Below are 12,013 nucleotides of genomic sequence, written 5' to 3'. Positions count from 1 at the left end.
CCTGCCACCACTCCTCTCCCCCTCCCTCCCCTGTGCAGCGCAACCTCTATCTCCCCCTCCCTCCCATGCGCGTAACCTCCCTTCCCTCCCCTGTATGAAACCTAGCCCCTATCAAACTCCAATCGACGGCGACCCTAAACCGACCCCAAACGCAATCCCTGAAAACACAAGGTGGGGTTGGTGGTTTCGGTACTGGGTATGGGTTGGGTGGGGTAAGCAGTGGTGACAGAGATTTTGTAGGGGAGGGGGTTAGGGTGGTCAATTTGGGGATTAGGGTGGTCAAATTTTGAAGGGGAGGGGGTTAGGGTGGTCGATTTGGGGATTAGGGTGGTCGGTTTTCATGGGAGAGGGGGTTGGGGTGGTCGGTTTTCATGGGGGAGGGTTAGGGTGGCTCGAATTTTGGGGGAGATGGGTTAGGGTGTGGGTTCTGGGTGATCGTGGTTGGGTGGTCGTGATTTGGGTGGTCATGGTTGGGTGGTTGTGGTCGGTGACCGGAAAATATGGAGGAGAAGGAAAGAGAAAGGAAGGAGGAAGGAGAAAGGAGAAAGAAAAAAAAAATAACCTGTTTAACAAGTTCAAGGTCAAATGGATACGTGGGAGAAGGTGGTATATAAAGGTTGGATTTTTGTGAGATTAATTGAAGGTTGGATTTTTTTTGTCAGACCATCAAAAGGTTGGATTTTTAGATTCCATTTTTCGTTTTATATATATATATATAAATATCTCTGTCAAACAAAAAGCATTCAGTCAAGGCACTCATGAAATACGGATCAAAATCAAAATTAAAACCAAAAGTATAGAATTGTAATTATCTCGACGATGTTCCGGCAAGGCGGTGACGGCAGCAAACAAGGGTCTCCAAGCTTGGAAACTATAACTATGAAAATGACTATGCTACTCAACTGCTCGTAATATGTAAAATCAAGGGTTTAATTGCATTATTTTAAGGGAAAACGCCTATTAATGCCGAGAATTAAGTTTCCCCAAAAAAACTTGTATGAACCTGGTTCACAATAATATTATTGTGGACCCGAAGTTCTACATGTGCGTAACTGGCTTTGTATTGAACATAGTGACCCTAATATTTTAAATATAGTAACCTTAATTTTAACATAATAACCTTTAATAAAATTTGTGTGATTTTTAATAGAGTATTGTTGCAAACCTGAAGTATGATGTTATGATGCTAATTTTAACCTAGTGACCTATATTATTCATATTGACCAGTATTTTAAAATTTTCAGCTAAAAATTTTTATCTCTTATTTTAAAATGCATTTCGTAACATGATACATTTCCAAAACGTTTCGCACATGGTACATCACTGAATTTTGCCGTTTCCGTGCATGTCCTCTAACATTCTATCAAGAGCCAACGTGATATAAAGGTCACGGGTTTAAATCTCATCCACCCCAGCAAAAGCGATCAGAGCTGAAAAATCAAAAGCTGAATCCAACACATGCATAGCTGGTGGAGAAGAAAGGAAAATTATTGATAAAATAAATTAATAAGGGCCAATATTGCTAGTTGTTTCAGAGAAGCTCAAGCATGTGAAAATGAATAGTCCAAGTAGTGTCCAACAGTTCTACTGTTCTAGTGCACCATTCTTATACTCAGGCAGTCAGGCCTACTACGAGTACGTAAATAGTGATTAATCTTATTATGATATGCTCCCGTGATCCCGTCTAACAATAAATGATTCACTTTAAAAAATACAATAATAAAAAAATAATTTTAGCGGGAAAATTTTTAATATGGATATGACATGTGTATTTCTAGGATAATCCTGGTGATTAATTTAGTACTATTGTATTGATTGATATAATGATAACAAAAAATTAATTAATATCCTCTTATAATATTACTAGATGAAACCCGTGCGATGCACGGTTTGTTTGAATTTTTTAAAATATATATTTTTTTTGTATTTATGTGCTAAAATTTATTGCATATTTAGATAAAATTTCTAATATTAAAAGATAATATTTTATATTTAATTAATTTAAACTTAAAAATATCATTTACCAATTTGCTTGCGTGGCATTTGAATTAATTAATTAATTATAAAATAATTAATAATATCTTATTTAATTGGCTACAACTAAATTTTATAATCTTACATGGCGCGCTAAAAAAATTAAATCTTACGTGGCTCTCTAAAAACTCGGGAAAAAACTCCCCTTTATATATTACTAGATGAAGCTCGTGCGATGCACGGTTTGTCAGTATTTTTTTTTAAAAAGTATGTGATTAAAATTGTTATTATATTAGTTTTAGAATATTAGATAAAATTCCTAATATCAAAAGATAATATTTTGTATTTAATTAATTTAAACTATAAAATTTCATTTGCTAATTTTGCTTACGTGGTGTTTCTGTCTGGGTCCGATAGCCCGAGAATCCGAACCCGAGATTCTGTTACTCCTATCGGCAAGCTGGGAACCTACACAATGAACAGAAGTTAGCTAGCCCCGGGGTGATCCGGGGATAACCACTTCGATGGTAAAGTTAGAATGTGTTTAAGAGAAGGTAAGTAAGAGAGAGAAAGTAGAGAGAGAAAGAGAGAGAGAGAGTGTAATAAATGCTTCCATTTAGTGAAGCTTAATCTACTATTTATAATAAATTTCATGACAGGTGGCTATAAGTCATGCAAGATTTTTCTCGCCAAGTGTCAATGATAAAAATTGTCACGTGCCAAGTATCGAAAAGCCAATATGGCCGATATGTCTGCTTTTTGGAGCATATCGACCCTTGTCACATATCATCCCATACACGTGGCATTTGAATTATTTAATTGTAAAAGAAATTAATAATTTCTTATTTAATTGGCTACTACTTAAATTCACAATCCTACATGGCGCGCTAAAAAAATTAAATCCTACGTAGCTCTCTAAAAATTCGGGGAAAAACTCCCCTTTATATATATATATATATATTAGATTCTAACCTAACAGCTCAAAATTAAAGCTTATGACGAGTGAGTTATAGTTATACTAGTAAATTAGTAATAACGAACATACATTATTATAGACCATTGTACCTTTTTTTCCTTAAAAACAAATCACAATCCATACGTAATGTCAAATTGTAGATTAGGCCTGAAAGGCTGAAATTATAGATTGCGCATGCCTGGGTGCATGGCTTTTATTTGTTTGCAATAATGAGTAGTACGTACTGAAAAATCAAAGCATAATCTAAAACATGCATACGGTAGCTTTTGAGGGCAAAGGGTTATCCTTTTTCTTAACTCATGTATGTAGCATTGTAGCCTTTGAACTTATTAATGCCGAATTAAGTAAGCATTTAGCATTTTTAACCAATAATTAATGGAATTAGTAGTACTAAATTTTTAGCTCATGTCATACACGGGTTATACATAAAAAAATAATAAAAATAAAAATAAAAATAAAAATAAAAAAAATAAAAATAAAAATTGGCAAAAAATTGAAAAAAGGTTAATAATTTATAGTATTAGTGTCATACAAGATTACTGGGTAATAGTTTATGTATTACTCCAATCCTCTTTTGTTATTTTCGAGTGGCTACTTTTAGTGGTGGATCTTTAAAAAATAATAATACAATACTTAATCACTATGGCATTTTTTTTATATGCATTTATTAATTCAAACCCACTCAATAAATAGTTAAAAAAAAAAAAATAGTCAAATTGTTACAAATTAAACAAAACAAAGGGAGTAGTTAAATCAATTCAAAGTTAATATGTGAATATAATGACACCAAAGTCAAAATGAAGCGCTTATATATCCAGATTGGGATTGGAGGAGTAACGTATTATGAAAGGAAGGTAGTTACATAGTATATTTAGCTAGAACAGCGTTAATATATATTGCAATTCTTTGTATAAGTAACAATTTATTATATTGGATGACAATTATATATGACTTAAGCTCACTCAACATAGTGCAATACATAAGGAAAACAAACAAACAACAACTACCAAATACGCACAGTAGCTCATGATCATGCTAGCTTATTAGGAAAGCAAAACATAACAATTCAAGCGATTGATAAATCACTTCAACCTATTACACCCTTTGATCGATCATCGGATGTCTTATTAAAATGACTATTAATTCCGGACAGACGGAGGACGATTTAGGTTGCCGTTGGCCTTTTTGGCAATGCTTCGGAAGGGTTTTAAACCAACCAAAAGAGCTAAAAATAGTTAATGTTTTAATAGTTTTTATAACATAATATAATTCAAAATTTAGTCATAATATATAAGTCTTGTTTGGTAATATAATTCAAAATTTAGTCATGATAAAATTTAGTCCTGATTAACAATTGTATTATTGTGGATCTAAAGTACATGCGTGCAAATTGATTCATAATTTAAAAAAAAAAAAAAAAGGTTTCGTACCATATTTTCTACCTTAGCTAGTAAATACATAGTAGATGGGGGGTTGTTTGTTAACTATTATTTGCAACATATACTATAAATGGATGCTAACTATAATGTGCAACAAATATTTTCTTTCCTTTTTAGGTTATCATTTCTCTCTATCTCTCTCCTCATCACATGCACCCAACTTTTTCTCTCTTCATTTTACACTCACAAACAAATTTTGCCTAGGAGTCCGCAAACACCCCCTTTGTTGCAAATAATAGTTAACGGAGGAAATATATGGAAATGTGAAAAGTCTAAGGAGGTAATTTAATTAGATAAGAACTTTCAATGGTTGCAAGTTGCAGATTTCGAGCTTTAACAAATGTACAGTGGGAAGCGTTCTTTAGTTCTTGAATTAATTGATCACGTATTATTCTGTAGGTAGTAGGGGTGTTCAAAATTATCCTGTCCAAAATATTTGATCCGAAAATTTTAACTACCCGATTTGAAAACCCGACTATCCGATTCCAAAATCCGAATATCCTTTTTCAGATCGGATCCAAAGGTTTCTCCGATCCAAAAATTTCGGATATTCGAATTTTCGGATCGGATCGAATCAGATATCCGAAATTGAACAGCCCTAGTAGATAGTCTGTTTTAAAGCTATCAAAAGTTGATCCGACCTGAAATACTGACTCAAACCCGATTATTAAGCGACCCATCTGAATCCGAAAAAATAGTGACCTTGACCCGACCTGACTCGACCTAAAACCAACCCTAGACCCGAGTATGTGATACTCGAACCCGAAAATGAACTGGCCTGTGGGGATGACCCGACCCGAATGTAATCCGTAAGTTATTGACCTAAACTGAACCCGACTTGAATCGAAATTGATCCAAACCCGTTTTAACCCGTCAAAACACGAATTTAACCCGACTTGTTACTAAACTAATATGAATTCAACCTGACTCGTTCCTAACCCGATTCGAATTTTACCAAACCTGTTACAAACCCGACCCGAAATCAACCCGACTTGTTATTGACCTGACCCAAATTCAACCCGAATTGTTATTGACCCAACCCGAATTTTACAAGACCTATTACTAACTCGACCCAAAAATTCAACCCAATCTGTTACTAACCCGACTCGAAATCAACACGACTTGTTATTGAACCGACCTAAATTCAACCCAAATTGTTCTCGACCTGATTTCAAATCACCTTAAATGCAATTTAGAACACCTTATTATTGTTGATCAAAGCATTTTGTCTAGGGGGACCAAGTCGGTGCAGGCCGGCAAGAGAAAGGAACATTATCCTCAAATTTAAGATTTAAATATATTATATATTTGTTTTATGGTCAAAGGAGATAATTATCTTCCTAAATTATAGACTATAATATAGTTCCCTAGTATATTGCCATGTATATTATAGTCAAAGAAAATGATTAGCTTGATAAAAATAATAATTATCTATTTATAGTTAGTTGAACCCGAATATGATCTTACTTGGAAATAACCCGACCTGATTGTAACCTGCAAATTATTGACTTGAACATAACCCGACTTAAATGCGAGAATGACCCGACTTGAAAATGACCCAACTAAATTATAACCCGCATATTATTGACTTGAATCAAACCCGATTTAAACCTGAGAATGACCCGATTTGAAAATGACTTAACCTGATTATAACCTGCAAATTATTGACTTGAACCGAACTCAACTCAAATCTGAGAATGACCCGACCTGATTATAACCCGCAAATTATTGACTTGAACCGAACCCAACTCAAACCAGAGAATTACCCAGACCCGTTTTAACCTGTAAAAACCCGAATTAAACCAAACGTATTGTTCACCTGACCTGAATGTAACCCCACCTGTTATTAAACCAACCTAAACCCGACTCAAACCCGATAAGAAGTATGACACAACATGACGCGACTCAAGCATAACCGAACACAAACCCGACCCACATTGGTTATAGAATTAATCTGAATCGACCCGACCCGAGTTGGCGCGATCCACTCTTACCAACCCAGACCTGACCCATTTACCCGAATAGACAGCTCTACCCGAAACCTCCAAAATTTCTTAAAAAGCGTAGATATTAGCCTTTATTTTGGAATTTTTTGACTTTTTTTTTCACCCGAAAAAAAATTTTGCCGAAATGTTTACCATGATCCCTAATACCCTGCAGGAGTTTATTGGCTGGGTGGAACCATCCAATTTGCCTTTAAACGACCAATTTACCGGTTTATAACGATTTCATTAACTCACACCTACCACGAAATTTATGACAACATATAATGAATATGGTTCCAAACGACATTATAAGAACCCGATATGTATCCCCTAAAATTTCAATGTTTTTCGATATCGGGCCCCGAAACATTCCAAATTTCTCAAAAAACGTGGATATTAGCCTTCAATTTTAGAACTTTTAGACTTTTTTTCGCTAGAATATAAAAATTGCCAACATGTTTACCATGGTCCCTAATAACCTCCGGGAGTCCAATTGGGTGGGTTGAACCATCCAATTTTCCTTTAAACGACCAATTTACCGATTTACAACTTGCACCAATTTAATTAATTCGAGCCTACCACGAACATTTATGAGAACAAATAATAATCATATATGGTTCCAAACGACATTAATTATATGACCCCGAGATGTATTCCCTAGAATTTCAAGACTTTTCGACATCGCACCTCGACTTCAAAAATTCTCAAAAAGTGTGGATATTTTAATTTATTAATTTTTTTTCTCTCAGAAAAAAATTGTCGAAATATTTACCATAGTCTCTAATACCCTCCAGGAGTCCAATTGGGTGGGTGGAACCATCCAATTTGCCTTTAAATAACCAATTTACCGGTTTACAACTTGCCTTGATGTCATTAACTCAAGTCTACCACAAACATGTATATTTGATAACATATAATGATCATATATGGTTTAAAACGGGATTATATGACCCCAAGATGTATCCCTTATAATCTAAAGACTTTTCGACACCGGGCCGCGAAACCTCCAAAATATCTCAAAAAGCATGGATATTAATTAGCCTTCAATTTTGGAATTTTTTTACTTTTTTCGCTCAGAAATAAAAATTTCAGTTACCATGGTCCCTAATACCCTCTGGAAGACCAATTGGGTGGGTGGAACCATCTTATTTGCCTTTAAACGACCAATTTACTAGTTTACAACTTGCACCAATTTATTTAACTCAAGCCTACTACGAACATTTATGACAACATATAATGATCATATATGGTTCCAAATGGCATTATGGCATTATATGACCCCAAGATGTATCCCCTAAAATCTCAAAACTTTTCGACACCAGGCCTCGAAACATCCCAAATTTCTCAAAAAGCGTGGATTTCAATTTTGAAATTTTTTAATTTTTTACGCCCGGAAAAAAATTTGCCGAAATGTTTACCATGGTCCCTAATACCCGCCGGGAGTCTAATTGGGTAGGTGGAACCATCCAATTTGCCTTTAAACGACCAATTTACCAGTTTACAACTTGCACCAATTTCATTAACTCAAGTCTACAACGAACATTTATAACATCAAATAATGATCATATCTGGTTCCAAACAGCATTAGATGACCTTGACATATATCCCCTAGAATTTCAACACTTTTCGATTTTGGGCCCCAAAACTTCCAAAATTCTCAAAAAAAGGTGGATATTAGCCTTTAATTTTGAAATTTTTTAACTTTTTTTTTACTCGAAAATAAAAATTTTCAAAACGTTTACCACGGTCCCTTATACCCTGTGGGAGTCCAATAGAGTGGGTGGAATCATCCAAATTGCCTTTAAACGGCCAATTTACCGATTTACAACTTGCATCGATTTCATTAATTCAAACCTACCACGACCATTTATGACAACATATAATTATCATATATGGTTCCAAACGACACTATGTGACCCCGAGATGTATCCCCAAAAACCTCAAGCCTTTTCGACACCGAGCCCCGAAACTTAAAAAAATTTCAAAAAACGCTGATATTAGCCTTCAATTATTAAATTTTTTGACTTTTTTTCGCCCAGAAATAAAATTTTTAGAAATGTTTACCATGGTTCCTAATATCCTCCGGAAGTCCAATTGGGTTGATGGAATCATCCAATTTGCCTTTAAACGGCTAATTTACCAGTTTACAACTTGCACCGATTTCTTTAACTCAAGCCAACCAAAAACATTTATGACAACATATAATGATCATTTATGGTTCCAACCGACATTATATGACCCCGAGATGTATTCCCTAAAATCTCAAATATTTTCGTCAACGGGCTCCGAAACCTCCAAAATTTCTTAAAAAACGTGGATAATGGACTTAATTTTGGAATTTTGTTACTTTTTTCGCACGGAAATTAAAATTGCCAAAATGTTTACCATGGTCCTTAATACCCTTCGGGAGTCCAATTAAGCGGGTGGAACTATCTAATTTGCATTTAATGACCAATTTACCGATTTACAACTTGCACCGGTTTTATTAACTCAAGCGTACCATGAACATTTCAAGACTTTTTGACACCGAGCCCCGAAACCTTCAAAATTCCGCAAAATGCGTGGATTAGTTTTCAATTTTGAAATTTTTTGACTTTTTTTCTCCTGGAAATAAAAATCGCCGAAATGTTTACCATGGTTTCTAATAACCTCTGGGAGTCCAATTAGGTGGGTGGAAATATCCAATTTGCCTTAAATGGCCAATTTACCAGCTTACAACTACATCGATTTTATTAATACAAGCCTACCACGAATGTTAATGACAACATATAAACGGCATTATATGACCCCAAAACTTATTTCCCTAGAATTTCAAGACTTTTTGACACCAAGCTCCGAAGACTCTGAAATTTCTCATAAAGGTGGATATTAGCCTTCAATTTTTAAATTTTTTTTACTTTTTTTCACCTGAAAATAAAAATTGCCGAAATGTTTATCACGGTCCCTCCTTTTACCCTTCGTGAGTCCAATTGGGTGTTGCCTTTAAACGGCCAATTTACGGTTCACAACTTGCACGGATTTCCTTAACTTAATCATACTACGAACATTTATGACAACATATAATGATCATATATGGTTCCAAACGGCATTATATGACCCCGAGATATATCCCCTAAAATATCAAGACTTTTCTAAACTGGGTCCGATACCTCCCAAATTTTTCAAAAAGCGAAGCTACTAGCCTTCAATTTTGGAATTTTTTGACTTATTTTTTCGTCTGTAAACAAAAATTGCTGAAATGTTTATCATGGTCCCTAATACCTTATGGAAGTCCAATTAGGTGGGTGGAACCATTCAATTTTCCTTTAAACGACTAATTTATAGGTTTACAACTTGCACATGTTTCATTAACTCAAGCCTACCACGAACATCTATTACAACATATAATGATCATATATAGTTCCAAATGGCATTATATGACCCCCATATGTATTCCATAAAATCTCAACACTTTGCGACACCGGGCCCTGAAATCTTCAAAATTTCTCAAAAAGCGTGGACATTAGCCTTCATTTTTGTAAATTTTTGAATTTTTTTCGTCCGAAAATAAAAATTGTAGAAATGTTTACTATAGTCCTTAATACCCTCCGGTAGTCCAATTGGGTGGGTGGAACCATACAATTTGCCTTTAAACGACCAATTTAGCAGTTTACAACTTGCGCCGATTTCATTAACTCAAGTCTACCATGAACATTTATGTGAACAAATAATGATCATATATGGTTCCAAACAACATTATATGACCCCGAGATATATTCCCTAGATTCTCAAGGCTTTTCGATAACGGGCCCCGAAACCTCCAAAATTTCTAAAAAAACGTGGATATTAGCCTTTATTTTTGGAATTTTTAGAATTTTTCGTCCGTAAATAATAATTGCCGAAATGTTTATCATGGTCCTGAATACCCTTCGGGAGTCCAATTGGGTGGGTGGAACCACCCAATTTGCCTTTAAACGGCTTATTTACCGATTTATAACTTGCACCGATTGTATTAAATCAAGCCTACTACGAACATTTATGACAACATATAATGATCATATATGGTTCCAAACGTCATTTTATGACCCCGAGTTGTATTCCCTAAAATCTTAAGGCTTTTCGACACCATGCCTCGAAACAATCAAAATTTCTCAAAAAGCGTGGATATAAGCATTCAATTTTGGAATTTTTGAACTTTTTTCGTCCGGAAATTAAAATTGCCGAAAGTTTTACCATTGTCCCTAATACCTTCCGGGAGTCCAATTGGGTGGGTTGAACAATCTAATTTACCTTTAAATTGTCAATTTACCTTTAAATTGTCAATTTACCAATTTACAACTTGCACTTATTCCATTAAATCAAGCTAACCACAAACATTTATGACAACATATAATGATCATAAATGGTTCCAACCGGCATAATATGACCCTGAGATGTATCCTCTAGAATTTTAAGACTTTTCGACACTAGGCCCCGAATTCTCCAAAATTTCTCAAAAAATTGTTGATAATTAGCCTTTAATTTTGAAATTTTTTACTTTTTTTCGCCTGAAAAAAAATTGCCAAAATATTTACCATGATCCCTAATACTGTCCGGGATTCCCATTGGGTGGATGGAACCATCCAACTTGCATTTAAATGACCAATTTACCGGTTTATATCTTGCACCGAATTAATAAACTTTTGCCTACCACGAACATTTATGAAAAAAAATAATGATCATATACGGTTCCAAACGACATTATATGACCTTGAGATGTATCCCCTAAAATTTCAAAACTTTTCGACACCGAGCCCCTGCGAAACCTCTAATTTTTGTAAAAAAAGTGTGGATACTAGTCTTCAATTTTCGAAATTTTTGACTTTTATCGCCCGGAAATAAAAATTGCTTAAATGTTTATCATGGTCCCTAATATCCTCCGGGAGTCCAATTGGGTTGGTGGAACAATCCAATTTGCATTAAAATGGCCAATTTACCGGTTTACAACTTGCACGGATTTCATTAATTTAATCATACCGCAAGTGCACGGTGTCTGTTGTTAGCAGAGACTTAGCAAATACGGGTCGAATCCCACAGGGAGACAGGTTCGATTAGTTTTTGCCCAATTATTATAAACTATTTCGATATATGAAGATTGGTTTGATGATTAATTAACTAAAGAATGACAATAATGAAAATAAGGTTGTTCACAGATAAATTAAAGTCTAGGGCATACGTTCGGTCCGCCATGCTTATACCAAACCAAGAAATGAAAACAATCCATTAATAAAAAAACTAGGTCAAATAATTAAAGTACATGTTAATCCTACGGTCGGGAATTAACACTTACGAATTAACATATGTAGTTCGGTCGCTAACATAATCAAATTCGCCAATTGTAATTAAGCCTATAAAAATATGATCTTTCAATTATAATTTTTATTAGCTAAATAATAATTCATGATTATAACCCGCAAATTATTGACTTGAACCGAACTCGACTTAAACTCGAGAATGACCCGACCTGATTATAATCCGCAACTTGAACCGAACCCGACTCAAACCTGATAATGACCCAACCTGATTATAACCCGTAAATTATTGACTTGAACCGAACCCGACTTAAACTCGAGAATGACCCGACTTGATTATAATCCGCAACTTGAACCGAACCCGAGAAT

The sequence above is a fragment of the Chenopodium album genome, chromosome 18, assembly GCF_948465745.1.
Source record: "Chenopodium album chromosome 18, dcCheAlbu1.1, whole genome shotgun sequence".
Classification (NCBI taxonomy): Eukaryota; Viridiplantae; Streptophyta; class Magnoliopsida; order Caryophyllales; family Amaranthaceae; genus Chenopodium; species Chenopodium album.
The sequence above is the reverse complement of the archived record's forward strand: the minus strand, read 5'-3'. Positions refer to the sequence as shown.